The sequence below is a fragment of the Mesoplodon densirostris genome, chromosome 4 (genome assembly GCF_025265405.1).
Source record: "Mesoplodon densirostris isolate mMesDen1 chromosome 4, mMesDen1 primary haplotype, whole genome shotgun sequence".
Taxonomy (NCBI): Eukaryota; Metazoa; Chordata; class Mammalia; order Artiodactyla; family Ziphiidae; genus Mesoplodon; species Mesoplodon densirostris.
In genome coordinates, this window is record NC_082664.1 from 100530949 (window position 1) to 100547501 (window position 16553).

A 16553-nucleotide genomic window follows, 5' to 3' on the forward strand; every position below is an offset into this window, starting at 1 on the left:
AGTACAATGGAATTCTAAGTTATTTCTGGATGATAGGATGGGGTTACTGGTGATTTTCTCATTGTTCTTTATAATTTACTATCTGAATACATATACAGTAGGGATGTACTGCTTTTATAATCAGGAAAAACCATAAAGTTATTTTTATTTTGAAAAATAAGTGAATTATTGTTTTAAAGAATTAGGAGTTTGGGATTAGCAGATACACACTACTATATATAAAGTAGATAAACAACAAGGACCTACTGTATAGCTCAGGGAACTATATTCAATAACTTATAATGGAAAAGAATCTGAAATAAAACCACTTTGCTGTACACCTGAAACTAACACAACATTGTAAATCAACTATACTTCAATTAAAAAAATGAAAATTAAAGAATGTCCATAGATACTTGTGGAAAAAATAAAAATAATCTCTCTATGCATTAAAATTGTTCAGATGAAGTGTACCCCAAACCCAGTTTTCTCTCATGTGCTCTAGTTTATTCTACTCAACAAATGTTTATTAAGGGCCTAGGGTGTCCTTCCTTTTAATCCAATTGATTATTGGCCATTTCCACCTGGATGTCCCACATACTCCTGAAGTCAATATGTATAAAATGGAATTTACCATAATGTCTTGAAATCTGTCTCTTCCTGTATTCCCAGTCTCAGCTTACAGGATCCTCATCTACCCAAGTAGAAAGTCCAGGAGTCATCATGAGGCTCCCACTTATCTAACCCACCACATTTAGTAATGTGCAAGTCCTGCGGCTTTACTATTCTTTACAATCCATCCTCTCTTCTCCATTTCCTGTTCAACGGCCCTAGCTAAGCCTCTAATCTTCGCTTGGATTGCTGCAGTTGTCTCCCATACTGTTAGAACATTCAATTTATAAAATCCTAAACGTTTTTGCTTAGACAGCTCCTTCTTCTCACTCTTCTTCTTTCTCCTACCCTGTCCACCAGGAGAATGGCTGGTCAACTCTCAAGACGTGGTTCAAATGTCACCTCTAACCTTTCTGTTGGAATTGGCAGGTCTTCTCCTTGTGATCCTTATTGGGAACCGCAATAGGTCTCCTATAATGATGGTGATGGCTAACATTGAGTTTTCATTGTAGGTCAACCACCATTCTAAGTGTGTCACATGTTTTAACTCCAATACTTTCAACAACCCTGTGAGGTAGGTACTATTATTATCTATATTTTATAGGTAATGAAACAGGTTTAGAGAACTTAATTGGCCAAACATCACACAGTCAGCAAGTGGAAGAGCTAGGATTTGGGCCCTATATTGGCTCCAGAGCCTTCACCCTTAGCTCTGAGTGGTCATACGTCTGTGTGCCCTTAATCTATATTTTATTATAGCATAACATCTTACTGTACTTCTTTTCCTATCAATATGTGTGGTTTCCAGGGAGATCAGCTCGGTGGTTTGTGACCACCTAGAGGGGTTGGATGGGGAGGGTAGGAGGGAGAGGCAAGAGGGAAGAGATATGGGAGCATATGTATACGTATAACTGATTCACTTTGTTGTAAAGCAGAAACTAACACACCATTGTAAAGCAATTATACTCCAATAAAGATGTTAAAAAAAAAAGCAAGGACGAAAAGAAGGAAAAAAAATATGTGTGGTTTCTTGCAGAGGCCACATAGACAACCTCAATAAAGGTGTGCACTAATTGACTAATTAATTAATCTTTCTGGGATGGAAAGTCTAAGCCAAAGAGAATTAACATTGTTTAGAATTTTTTGTTGCTTATTTTTGTTGCTTACTTTGTTTATATCTGGATGGACTCTGAGGTCCTTTTAATTTTGAAATACAATAGTGTATTATTTGCTTAATGGGCTAGATCTTGCCTAGTGATGAACACATAGAGGAGAATCAATTGAATCAGCTCTTGCCCAGTGAATGTAATGGTACTTGACTGAGAAACGGTGGAGTTGATCTTTGTGGAAAATATAATCCTCTTAGAAAAATGGTAAAAATTGACTAAATTTGTTGGAGAAAGACTGAAAAATCTCATTCAAGGCATTGTGTAAATATGGTAAAAATGAATCTCTTAGTGGATATTTGGAAGAAAACTATAAAACCACTTAGCAAATGTTGATCATTTCAGAGTTCTATACATATTTCAGATACCCAGGTTAAACAGATCTTAGAAGGTCAAATACACAACCTGTCATTCCTATCATCTAGGTATCTTTTATTTTTATTTATTTTTATATGTATTTTTGTTTTGTTTATTTTATTTATTTTTTATTTTTGAGTTGATGTATAGTAGATGTACAATATTACATAAGTTACAGGTGAACAACATAGTGATTCACAATTTTTAAGGGTTATATTCCATTTATAGTTACTACAAAATACTGGCTATATTCTCTGTGTTATACAGTACATCCTTGTAGCTTATATATTTTATATATAATAGTTTGTACCTATTAATCCCCTACCCCTAACTTGCCTCTCCCCTCTAGATGTCTTTTTTTTTTTTTCTAGATACCTTTTAAGTCCTTCTTTCCTTTGAGTTCCTACCTCCTGAATGCAGGCCTGGTGTAGCCTACTCACTGATCTTTTCCTCCTCTTGTGCTGCCTGTACACTGCTCACAATCTTTTTGAAACCCGTTTGTGATCAAGTCACCCACTTTGTTCAAAGCTCTGATGTCTACTTATTGTCCCATGGGTAAAGTTCACACTCTGTTGCCAGGTCCCCACAATGGGTGCCATCCTGTCTTACTAGCCCTTGCCTCTACCTCTTGATTGAAAGAGTCACAAGTCCACCATATGAAAAGGACTGCCATTCCCTAGACATAATATGTTTTCTCTGCCTTGAATATCATTTGCTTTTATTAGTTTCAAGATCCAGCTTCTTTAATCTCCCTATGCCTTCAAAGAATTGCCTTCATTAAGTGATGCACTTTCTCTTTTGAGTTCCTGTAACGCTGACATACATTTTAATACATGTACCATAATTACCTGTTCACTCGATCCATTTCCCTCCTTACACTATAACTTGAGGTTGGCGCCAATTTTATTTTTTATTTTTGTCTTAGAGTCTTGTGGACTAGTGCTTTTCAAACTTGAATGTACATACAAATTAACTGGAGATCTTGTAAAATGAAGATTCTGATTCAGCAATTCTTAAGTGAGGGCTGAGTAAGCATTTCTAACAACTTCCTGAAAGGATACCAATGTTGTCGGTCTGTGGATCACACAAGGGAGACATATTTCGGGCAGTTAATTTTTTGAATGAATGAATCAAAATGAAAAAAAAAACTCAAATGAAACATATTGCCAAACTGTGTTCTGCTTTATTTTGAACTCTTTTTTTTTAAACGAGTGATTAACATTTTCATTCAGTCTGTGTCGCCCTCGTGATCATTATATTTTTATAGATTTAACATTTCCTCACATTTTAATATTATTAAAAATTTTCAGGCTTCCCTGGTGGCGCAGTGGTTGAGAGTCCGCCTGCCGATGCAGGGGACACGGGTTCGTGCCCCGGTCTGGGAGGATCCCACATGCCGCGGAGCGGCTGGGCCCGTGAGCCATGGCTGTTGAGCCTGCGCGTCCGGAGCCTGTGCTCCGCAACGGTAGAGGCCACAACAGTGAGAGGCCCGCATACCGCAAACAAACAAACAAACAAACAAACAAACAAAATTTTCTTCATTATGTTTTTCCTTTTTTAGAATTAAATTTTGTTTCAACCAGGACTGATATTACACAAATCTATTACTACAGTGGGGCAAAATTTAAATCTTGAAACAGAATTCTTTTAAAAAAACATTTTTTGTACATACCCTAGACATTATTTTAATCATAACCAATACTGCATAGAATTTCAATGGGGTAAAATATATCTTCAGAAGTTAATCAGTATGTACAGATGATTCACTCATAATGTTCTCTGTCATGTTTTTGAACAAGTGTTTTTTTTTTTAAGTATTCAGTTAAACTTTAAAGAGGATGCTTGCTTTTTCATAGTCATTTCCTGTTCTGATTAAATACAGGTGTGCCACATAACGCAATCAACTTACTACAACTGGACTAATTTGTGCCCAAGCTTAGTTTCTCCACATTCTTTTTCTCTATGGTTAAGAGAAGATGAAATTCAGTACTTCATGGCTGGAAAGGGCCCATGGACATTTTCTACAAATGTTGAATATTTTACTCACTATCAATATCTCTACCTTGGAAAGCAAATCAAAATGCTCAGATACATCAACTACATCATCAGAAATTCAGATCAATTGCCAAGCAATTACTGGGAACATCTGGTTATTTTGATGATCATAATGGCCAAATCAGTTAACTCTGATACAACCCAATTAGAATCACAAATCTGATTCAATAACAATAGCGACAGAAGACTGATTGAAGATAACTGATAGGTATCACTGGGTGGCATCAAGTTTACTTTCATTATATTGCTTAAGAACATTGATAAACAGACTTTTTAAGTTTCATTGGAAAATCTACAGCAATAAGGACCTTTCTAGCTCTGAACCCCTATGCTCAACAAATAATGTTATTTTCTCTCCTATAAGGATTCAGTTTCCTACTTCGTTGTCATACCCTGCTCTTGCTCCAATTTATGGCTACTTTTAATTCCAAACATATGAAATCTTTCATCCTAAGGAGACATGGGTTATGTATTTGTTTTAGTGTAGCTCAGGGAACAAAGCAAATGTGCACTGAAGATTCAATTAGCAGTAGTGAGGATGGTGATTAAAGAGCTAGACTTGTCTGGCTGATTCATTTGGTCTCTTTTCATTTCATTTCTTAGGGACTAAATGTAGCTTGAAATAAAGTTTTCTTTTAAATTAGTGTTCAATGCTACACAGCCAAGAAAGACTGTTTTTTTTTCCCCAAACACATTCCCTTTTGTGCACAGAGAAATTCATGATCAGCTTTCCACTATGTGCGAATTTCTCAAGTCATTTGAAAGAACTGCTAAGCTAGAATGTAGAAAGATCTGCTGCATTACTAGAAGATCACCTTTCACCTTGTCACTTTAAAATCACAAACCAGTGATGTGTGGATTGGGTCAGTGTTTAGAAACTTCTAAATTAGTTGACAACATCAAGGGAATTCCCTGGTGGTCCAGTGGTTAAGACTCCTCACTTCTACTGCAGAGGGCACGGGTTCAATCCCTGGCTGGGGCACTAAGATCCCGCCTGCCACGTGGTGCGTCCAAATAAAAAGAACCTAAGAGGCATCACATAATCTAGATTTCTGGCTTCAAGTGGCAAAGGTTGTGTTATGTCTGATCCTTTTTCACTGGGCACGTGTTCTCCAGTTTGCACAGTTTCTACCTGATAACTGTCACTCATTTATGTGGCCTGCTTGATACCTAGAGGCATCTCCTGCTCTCAAGTTTTTGGTTGTGCAAACCTTCATGACTGCACACAGCAACATGGAGATGAGGGGTAGAGTATAGAGTGGGACTTACCCACCCAGGTTTAGACAGAGGCCAGGGGAACTTACTCTAAGAGGCAGCAATGTAGGTAAGACTGAGGTCTAATGCACATCAGTAGTCATCCATCAAGAGAAGGGGCAGCAAAAATAATGTGGCAGGGCTCCAGCAGGTAAGGAGGGGAATTGTGGTTGGGAGCCCACCTTTGAGAGGATTTTTAAGGATTAGCAAGGAACTTTCCTGCAAGGAAGGGGTTCAGGACCTCATTCCCAGGGAGGATAGACAGAATGAAGCAGAGACCCAATGCTGAGAAATGAAGCAGGCTCGTGACAATGAGAATGTAGGACTCTGGGTCTTTTGGAAAAGCAATGGGGCAGATCAGTCCAGGTTGAAAGCAGGCAAATTGCCAGCCAGGGCAGTTTATATCAGAATGAAAAATGTTAAGATATTAATTTGTATTTATCTCTCTTTCTATCCCCATCTCTTCTATGTAGATAGGCAAATCCCTTATATTTCCTTGCCTGTGGGATTATCGCTGGGTAAAAAGTGTAAAATGCAACAGCACCTCCTGTCTTCTGGAAAAGCTTAAACTGAAGGAAAAGATTCTTTGCTTCATGTTCCAAAAAGAAAGAAGGGAGGAAGGAGTCACTTAGGCTCATTTGATTGATAGTCCTGTAGGAATGTGGGTAGAAGGAGTATATAAATAAACAACCTGTATAAATCAGGGTCCCAGCAGGAAGGAGATGATGCCTTCAAATTAGGAGAGGGTAAGCCAAAAGGAAGAGGGAAGTATCCTGGGTCTAATAACAGCAGAGCTGTCATAGCCAATTGGCCCAAAGTAATAAGGGCAGGGAGTGGCAGAGCAGGAAGGAGAGGACAATGTAGCCAGACTGATCTAGACAGTGGCAGTGATCTCTGGTGCAGGGAAAAACTAGCCCTAGCAAGCCACATGGGGATGGAGCCAGGAAGGTAAATAGTCCTATTTCACCACCTCTTCTCCCTCCTCTTTCCTGCTGGGGCTCCCTGTGGCCAAAACAAATCAGAAACCAAAGGGCAAGGGAGCTTGTTGTTGCCCAGGTAGGTCAGCAGTTTGCAAGGTGGAAAAGGGTGAGGTGGGAATCCAAAGAGCAAAGGGAATATGTCTGTCACTATCCACACCATTTCCTTTCAACCTACACTCCTGCCTTAACCTCAGGGTAAAGATTTTGTGTTGATCACAAAGGACAAGTGAAGTCCTATCAGCCACCGTATCATCAAGGGATGCTATAAATTCAGCTGTACTTCTACCTGAAACCTAAAACATTAGCCACTGTAAGTGTTCTAATATGATACTGGAGGAAAATGGGGGATCAAAATAAGTAACAAATATAGCTGCTATACCCACTGGTTTGGTGCTTGGTTTGTGGTCTATTTGGGAATCATATATTTGTTGTTTTCTACTGTCCTTTCCCCTTACTCTTGCTAGAACTTCAGCTGGATAGAATTCTCTACTTGAGGAGGTGACTCAAACCTCAGTCTCTTTAATATCTGAGCTCTTTATGTTTCTTTTTTCTTTATTTTTGTTGTCACAATACTTCACTAATGAGACCTATTGGACAAGGGAGTCGTAGAAAGTACCCCAGTGAATGCCCTGGGTGTGGACACATCCTGATGAATTGCAGTGACTCATTTCCCCTTGATAATAAGTACAGTATGTAAATCTGACAGTAGTCTTGCTCTTTGATTGTTGGTTCAGCATTACGAGAAGCTCAAACGATCAGTTTCTAATTAAATGCCACCGTGTTCGTGTTTCCTGGTGGAAGCATTCCTTCCTTGCCCACTGGGATCTCCAGCTCACCAAGTCCAAGGTCTCAGGAACAGGAAGCAAAAATTCTTCAAGTTATTAGATGTTAAAGTGAGAGGGTCTTTCCCATCTGGCCATGGAGGAGACAGTGCCATGTTTCTGCCATTCACTTAAGACATATACTGCAACCTGCAGGACAGCTTCCCAACCTTAAAAGGGTTGTCTTCCTGTTAACATTGTAACAGAGACTTCATCAGGGCATTCCACTTTTAGTTCTATGGAGCAAGCTGCTTCTGAATGTTAGTGTACATAAAAAGACCATGTGTCCTGTTTTCCATCACTGCATTTCCTTTTCTATAAAATATCTTTCCCAGATGGAAGTGGTATTGTATGATGACATATGGCAATGAGTAACTGATTATGTTAACCCACAGATGGTAATGGTAAAGGGATTTTAAGGAGTATCCAGTGAATGTGTCAGAGAAATATTCCAAAATATAGCATGTGTGACCTCCAAAATCTAACACTAAGTTCAGCACCTTGTCTGTAAGATAGAAATTTCAGCATTTCACAGAACAATATACTTCTAGAAACTTTATCATCATGGCAGGGCCCTAAACTTTCTTGAAGTTTATCTCCCATCTTTCTGCATTCATATGGTTTTTACTAAGGCATCTAGAGTGCTTGATACTTTGTGTGTGTGTGTGTGTGTGGTACGCGGGCCCCTCACTGCTGTGGCCTCCCCTGCCGCAGATCACAGGCTCCGGACTCACAGACCCAGCGGCCATGGCTCACAGGCCCAGCCGCTCCGCGGCATGTGGGATCCTCCCAGACCGGGGCACGAACCTGTGTCCCCTGCATCGGCAGGCGGACCCCCAACCACTGCACCACCAGGAAAGCCCGCTTGATACTTTTTATTCATCAGATCCAGTTAGCATCATCTGATCTGTATAAACAGCCACCATGATGCTCTGTGATGTACTGGAATGTGCAAGGTCCCTCTGTATCATATTAGGGAAGAGAATGAGTGAATTTACACAAGACATGAGACACTATAGAAAAGTTTTACACCACCATGAAATAATACCATAAGGGTAAATTGTTGTCTCTGCTATATGAATACAAACTCTTTTTGTTTGGTGGAGGAATAAAGTTTTTTGCCAGGTCATTAACTGCATACCATGTAGCAGGAGCTGTATGAATTTTCTCCAATAAAGAGACCATATCTGAAACTATTGTTTTGATTGGCCTTATTACCAGAAAAAGCTTGTAATAATCATCTGTCATTTCCACAACCCATCTTGCTTTTGCACCAGTAATATGGGCAAATCAGAAGATTTATGGTAAGAATCACCACCTCTAAATCTCTCAAGTCCTTGATGGATGTGCTAGTCTCTACCTCTTTACCAGGGATGAATTTCTGCTTTTGGTTTGCTATCTCAGCAGAAGGGCAGTAGTTTCCATTTGGTCCTTCCGACTACAATGGCCCTCACTCCATGGGTCAGAAAACCAGTGTGGACAGTGTATCTGTTACTAAATAATCTATTGCCACTATTCATTCTGAGTCTGCAGTCCCAACAGGATTGAGCTAAGACTTCATCTATCCCTTGGTGTCTATGACCCCCTACTCTGAAGGTAGACCACCATATCGTTTGTTTCCGAGCATGAGTGTAAGTCCAGAACCAACTGCTGATAATCCCTGGAAGGTCTTTATATTTCCATTTCCCAGTTCACAGTAACTCTGCTAAATGGCCATGGGTTCCTCTGGGTGGAACTGGTGACTCATGTTAGGTTTCTTTCCACCAAACCCCCAACTTTTTCTCCTATATATGTCAAGCATCATGTCTTTCATTGCTTGAGATTCCATAATCAGTACACTATTAATGCATATTCCTGAGAGTCAAAACACTCTGATTCCAAAATAGTGTCATTGGTAAGTTATATGAAAATGTTTAAGGAATACAAAGTACCAATCTTATATAAATCCTTCTAGGGAATTGAGAAAGAGTATAGACACTCCAATTCATGTTACAAAGCTAGAATAATTTTAATTCTAAAAACCAAAAAGACAGTATGATAAAGAAAAATGACAGGCTGATATTATCATGGGTGTATTTGCAAAATTCCTAAACAAAGTATTAATAGACCAAATATAGCAATGTACAACTGGATTAATAATATATGACTAAGTTGAAATTATCCTAAGATTGTTAGTTTGCTTTAGTATTTGAAAATCAATAAAGGTAATTCACTATAACTGAATAAAAAGAAAACCATATGATCATTCCAATAGATACAGAAAAAGTACTTTATAAAATTCAAAATCTGTTTGTGATAAAGAATAGATATGTGAAAATAACTAAAAAATATTTTGAGCTAATGGCTCACTATAATGAACTTAGTGAGGAATGAATGATCTTTTCAATTATTTGTGTTAGGTAAATCAGGTATCTATGTTCAAAAAGTGAGCCTTGACTTCTACCTTTCACCACAGAGAGTAATTTTTTGTTATGGAGCATAAATCATGACCTAAAATAATTAAACTTGTAGAAGTGAACAGAGGGAAATATTTTTATGATATTGGGATAGGCAAGGATTTTTTAAAAATGATACCAAATGTCCTAATCATAAAAGAAAATATTTATAAACTAGACTTTATTTTAAAAAGACACTATTAATAGAGTGAAATGACAATTCCCAAGAGAAGATATTTGTAATACATAAATCCAAAGTAGGATCCATATCCAGAATATATTTTTAAAAACTTCTACAAATCAATTATAAAAAGTTAGACTCTAAAAATGGGTAAAATACTTGAATAGCATTTCACAAACTAGGATATCCAAATGCCCCCCTAAAATATATTACATATCACTGATATAATATAATCAGTGGTTATAAAAAGTGGAAATTGAAACCACAATGTGATACTGCCACACCCCCATCATATAGGCTAAAATTAAAAAGCTGATGATACCCAGTTTGGTAAGGATGTAAACAAGAACTCTCATACGATCAATGGGAGTGTTCAGTTGGTACAACCACTTTACAAAACTGTTTTTTGACATTTAAAAAGGCTAAACACATGCTTACTTTATCACCTAGCAGCCCTACCTCTAGGTATATATCAAATGAATGCTTATGTTCACCAAAAGACGTGTTCAAGAAGGACCACAGCAGTTTTATTCATAATCGTCTAAAATTGGGAACAACCCAATTAGCCATCAAAACTAGAATGAAATGAATTGTGTTGTATTCATACAATGCAGTTACACACAGCAATGGAAAAAACAACCCAAACTACGTATACACACAATAATATGGATGACTCTCACTGACATAATGTTGAATATAAAAAATCAGAGACAAATGATTTCATTTATGATCCAGTTTATGAATCCTCAATACAGCCAAAATGATGGTGATAGAAACCATAATAGTCATTACCTTTGGGGGTGGGATCCTGAGCAGGAAATGGGAGGGGGGTGTGAGGGAGCCTCTATCTGTAAAGATATATAAGAGAAATATTCTATGTCATTATTTTCCTGGTGGTTATATTTAAATATTCATCAAGCTCTGCACTTAAGATTTGTAAACTTGGCTGTAAATTTAATTTGTGAATTTAACTGAAGTTCTAACTTAATTTTGAAGGTTACTTAAAATGTGGAGGGAGAGGACAGTTGGAAGTCCTGGTAGTAGGAGCTTTGACTGGATTCATGGACACCAACACAGGGTCAACCATGTTGTGATAATGCAATTCACCTGCCTGACAGCTCTGTTCCTTATTAGAACTATGTGGATAACAAAAACATTATAGCTGGATTCTCCCTATCCTGCTTCTTATGTTAGTCACACAGCAACTAAATGGTGAAACCAAGATTTGAACCCACCCAGTCTGGCTCCAGAATCTGCCCAGGAACACACACTAAGGTTGTTTTTCAGACCTCTGCATAATGAGGTTGTATCAATGTACTATTTGTAATTTTCTGACTATATAACTGCTTTTATTAATTCTTATGAATTAATTACTAAATATGATTACATGGTATAATTCACTTCTTTGAGTTTTCTTTATAAAGCCATACATTAATGAAGTCACTTCAGGTGTTAATAAAAAGAAAGGTCACTTGAATTGTGAGGTCTGGTCCAAAATTTGCAATCATGTAGTCAAAATTAGGCAGATCAAGTAAGCCACCATTTCTTTTTCTGGAGAAGCATATAGTCTCATGCTGAGAGGTAGAAGATAGCTATTCTCTGTTAAAGTTTTCTGGGCAATAAACCATCTCTGTTTGCTTCTTCTTTAATTCTTCTAGGTGTTTGTTCTTTAATTCTTCTTGGTCTTTGTTAAAAATTTCTTGCATCTTCTCAAACTTTGCCTCCATTCTTTTTCCGAGGTCCTGGATCATCTTCACTATCATTATTTTGAATTCTTTTTCTGGAAGGTTGCCTATCTCCACTTCATTCAGTTGTTTTTCTGGGGTTTTATTTTGTTCCTTCATCTGGTACATAGCCCTCTGCATTTTCATCTTGTCTATCTTTCTGTGAATGTGATTTTTGTTCCACAGGCTGCAGGATTGTAGTTCTTCTTGTTCTGCTGTCTGCCCTCTGGTGGATGAGGCTGTCTAAGAGGCTAGATGGGAGGGACTGGTGGTGGATAGAGCTGACTGTTGCTCTGGTGGGCAGAGCTCAGTAAAACTTTAATCCACTTGACTGTTGATGGGTGGGGCTGTGTTCCCTTCCTGTTGGTTGTTTGGCCTGAGGCAACCGAAAACTGAAGCCTACCTGGGCTCTTTGGTGGGGCTAATGACAGACTCTGGGAGGGGTCACACCAAGGAGTAGTTCCCAGAATTTCTGCTGCCAGTGTCCTTGTCCCCACGGTGAGCCACAGCCACCACCACCTCCCGCCTCTGCAGGAGACCCTCCAACACTAGCAGGTAGGTCTGGTTCAGTCTCCTATGGGGTCACTGTCCCTTCCCCTGGATCAAAGTCCTGCAATCAATTCCCACTAGTTTTCAAAGTCTGATTCTCCAGGAATTCCTCCTCCCATTGCTGGACTCCCAGGTTAGGAAGCCTGATGTGGGGCTCAGAAACTTCACTCCAGTGGGTGGACTTCTGTGGTATAAGTGTTCTCCAGTCTGTGAGTCACCCACCCAGCAGTTATGGGATTTGATTTTACTGTGATTGTGCCTCTCCTACCATCTCATTGTGGCTTCTCCTTTGTCTTTGGATGTGGAGTATCTTTTTTGGTGAGTTCCAGTGTCTTCCTGTCAATGATTGTCCAGCAGATAGTTGTGATTCTGGTGTTCTCGCAAGAGGGAGTGAGAGCACGTCCTTCTACTCTGCCATCTTGTGTGTGTTCAAATAAAACACTTTTGTTTCTCTATTTTAATTTAACCATGGTTCTTAGTGTGCATTCCAACAACAATGACAACAAACAGAATATATCAACATTGCACTAAATGCATTAAATGTTGCCCATATTGATGTTATATGTATTTATAAAATCATGTGATCAGTATTTTCCACTCTTATTTGAGGTTTGGTTCTTCATAAGAACAAAGCAAGGTCACTATGGAGAACAGTATGGAGGTTCCTTAAAAAACTAAAAATAGAGCTACCATATGATCCAGCAATCCCACTCCTGGGCATATATCCAGAGTAAACCATAATTTGAAAAGGTACATGCACCCTAATATTCACTGCAGTGCTGTTTACAATAGCAAGGACATGGAAGCAACCTAAATATCCATCGACATTGGATGGACATTGGATAAAGAAGATGTGGTACATATATACAACGGACTATTACTCAGCCATAAAAAATGAAATAATGTCACTTGTAGCAACTTGGATGGACCTAGAGATTGTCATAGTAAGTGAAGTAAGCAGACAGAGAAAGACAATTATCATATGATATCACATATATGTGGAATCTAAAAAACTGGTACAAATGAACTTATTTACAAAACAGAAATAGAGTCACAGATGTAGAAAACAAACTTATGGTTACCAGGGAGGAAAGGGGGAGAAGGATAAATTGGGAGATTGGAATTGACATATACACACTACTATATATAAAATAGATAACTAATAAGGACCTACTGTATAGTACAGGAAACTCTACTCAGTACTCTGTAATGACCTACATGGGAAAATAATCTAAAAAAGAGTGGATATATATATATATATATATATATATATATATAACTGATTCACTTTGCCATACAGCAGAAACTAACACAACATTGTAAATCAACTATATTCCAATAAAAATTAATTTAAAAAAAACAAAGCAAGATTGGGACAAGTTGTTCCTCAAGGTCTTTTCCAGCAGCGCCCTTCTCCAAATCCAGGTAGGCCAACAAGCTCCAAGACACATTGATAGTCCTTGGTCCTGTTGACTATCAATCTGTGGACATGGCCACTCTGCTTAGTGAGTCACTTGAAAAAGTGCAGGAGTTTAAGGTCATAGAGGCTGAATCTCTAAGGAACTATGGTCACCTGAGGATAGAGGCCACTTTGTACAGTGATACTCTTCTGCTCCTCTTTTCTCATGAGGTGGGAGCCAGGAGGGACTTTCTACACAGGTAAGAGTAGTATGTGCACTAAGAACAAATCAGCCGCTAAATGTGTTGGAAGCGGGGAGAAAGGATCTAGGATTTTATGATTGCTTAATAAAAACTACCTATTTTTACCCTGTGAATTGGTTATTGTTTGTTATCTCTACCTTGAAGGTGAGGAAATGAGGTTCAGCAAGTTTCAGTAATGTTGCCATGGTCACATCACAGGTGAGATGTGACACCACGATCTGTACCTAACTCTGTTTGCCTCCAAGGCCTGTGCAATTTCATATATATATATACATATATATACATATATATATATATATATATATATATATATATGTATATATATGTATATATATATATATATGAACTGGCTACCTAAGCATTCTGTGAAAAATAAATAAAACATGGTAATGGAATAAATTCAAAAAGCAAGCACCACGAAAAAGCAGAGTATAATATTTTATTTATAATACAGACATAATTGTGTAAAAATGTACCAAAAGACTGGAAATAAATAAACCATTTTCTTAACAGGGGTTGCCTCTTGGTGGTGGGGTTAGGCAGTAGTTTGCTAGAGCTGGCTAGTAAGAGCCTATATTGTTAAATATTCAAGAGTTTTGAGAGCTAGTTGTTAAACTGTTTGTAGCTTTAAAAAGGCCAGGATGAATGTATTTATTATACAACATTGAAATTGACAAAGACCATAAATCACGGCTTTATTTTCCTCCCAGAAAGCCAGTTTACCAACACAATACTCACCGCTCACATCTTCTGTGCTTTTGTGTACTGTTTTGTATTAAACCATTTCTGCAATAACATAAATTAGCATAGAACCAAGAAAAAATGAATACGGTAGAGTTAATAAAGGATAAAATGCAACTAAACTAAAACCAGTAGCTTCCAGAAGGCCTGTAGATGACCTGGACATGGCTTTCCTTCATCCGTGCTATTGTCTTTGAACTCAGAGTTCGCTGTGGTTTCAAAGGAGAGGTCAAGTCTCAAGTGTTTTCTCCAGATGTGGTGCCCCTCTCAGCTCTGCCGTGCTCACTGGAGAGAGTGTGTGAACAGCTTCAATAAAACAGAACACCCGTGTGTAATGGGCTGTGAGTCACACAGTACATTTTCCTAACTAGTTCTTCTTGGAAATTGATGCATCCTTTGGTCACAGGTGGTCTTCCAGTACCTTGTGTGGCTTGGAATTTCTTTTTTGACTTTCCTTCATTCTGTAAATCTAACTCCAAGTAGGAAAAAAAAAAGGCTTAATTTAAGAGGATCTGTAAGAGACCGTCGACCGGCTCCTTGAAGAGGCTGAATCCCTCGCCTGAGCACTGAAGAGGCACACAAAGGCTGCTCCCTCTAACCCCCAGCCCCCATGTACATGGTCATGCTTGGCAGGTGCACTCAGCACATGCTATTAGGCCCAAGAAAAAAGAACATCAATCAACAAAGTGCTCCATCCACCTGTCACAATCTTGACATCGATATTCTTATGTGCACATGGCAGATGTGGTTATAGCTTTGGTGGGGGTGAACCAAGGCTGTAACAAGACACCTACTGAAATTGTAGAGTAAGATGATAAGGAGGAGACCAGATAAAGCAGGCAGCTTTCGGGCTTCCCTGGTGGCGCAGTGGTTGAGAGTCCGCCTGACGATGCAGGGGACACGGGTTCGTACCCCAGTAAGGGAAGGTCCCACATGCCGTGGAGTGGCTGGGCCCGTGAGCCATGGCCGCTGAGCCTGCGCGTCCAGAGCCTGTGCTCTGTAACGGGAGAGGCCACAACAGTGAGAGGCCCAATTAGCTAAAAAAAAAAAAAAGCAGGCAGCTTTCAATCCAAAGTCCAGAAAAGCACACAGGGACTTTTTTTAGTCTGTTGCCTGCTTGGTGTGCTGAGTCATGGCCTTAACTTCTGTTGTTGGAAAAGGTTGCTTGTATCAAATTATCCTGCACCCAGGGAGGCAGAGCAGCCCATTCCTCCTGGCAACCTTGCTCCTGGTGAGTCACTGAAACTAAAGATTCAAAAGACCTATTATTTCCTCTGCCCATCCTCTGGGGATTGATGTCAACTTGGTTCTTGTATGTGTTGCCTCTGTTTCTTCTTCCACCTGGTTCTGATTTAAACAGTTGAGAAAAATGTCCGTGGTCTAATTTGGAATTTTCAGAGCATAAGAATGATGATTGTGTCAAACCAAATTAACCAGTATTTATCGAATAACTACACTCTGTTAAGCACTTTGATACGAACCTCTATTTATTGAAATTCTTCTTAGCAATTCTCCTCTTAGCAATTCCACTTCCTCAGCCAATTCACTTTATCTAGAAAAGTGTAACTCATTGATTTGGGTAAATTAAAAAATATATATATATGTACAAATAGTTAGATACTGTTTTTTGATCATATGTGTCTGATGTTATACTATGTGCTTTATATTCACTGTCATTTAATTCCTACTGCCCGAACAGGAGTTATTATTCTCCCATTTTCTAAATGAGGAAAGAGAGACTCTGAGATGTTAAGCAGCTGGGTAACACACTAGTCCCCTTAGCTGGTCATTCATAGTCGGAATTCAGCAAAGCCACACTTTTAACTCCCTGCCATGATACCTCCTGTCAGTAACATCTTTATCAAGAGTTTTTGACCCACTTCCTTCAATATTATTTTCAAACATAAATTTTCAGGTGTTATAATCATGTAACATCTTTATCAAGAGTTTTTGACCCACTTCCTTCAATATTATTTTCAAACATAAATTTTCAGGTGTTATAATCATGTAACATCTTTATCAAGAGTTTTTGACCCA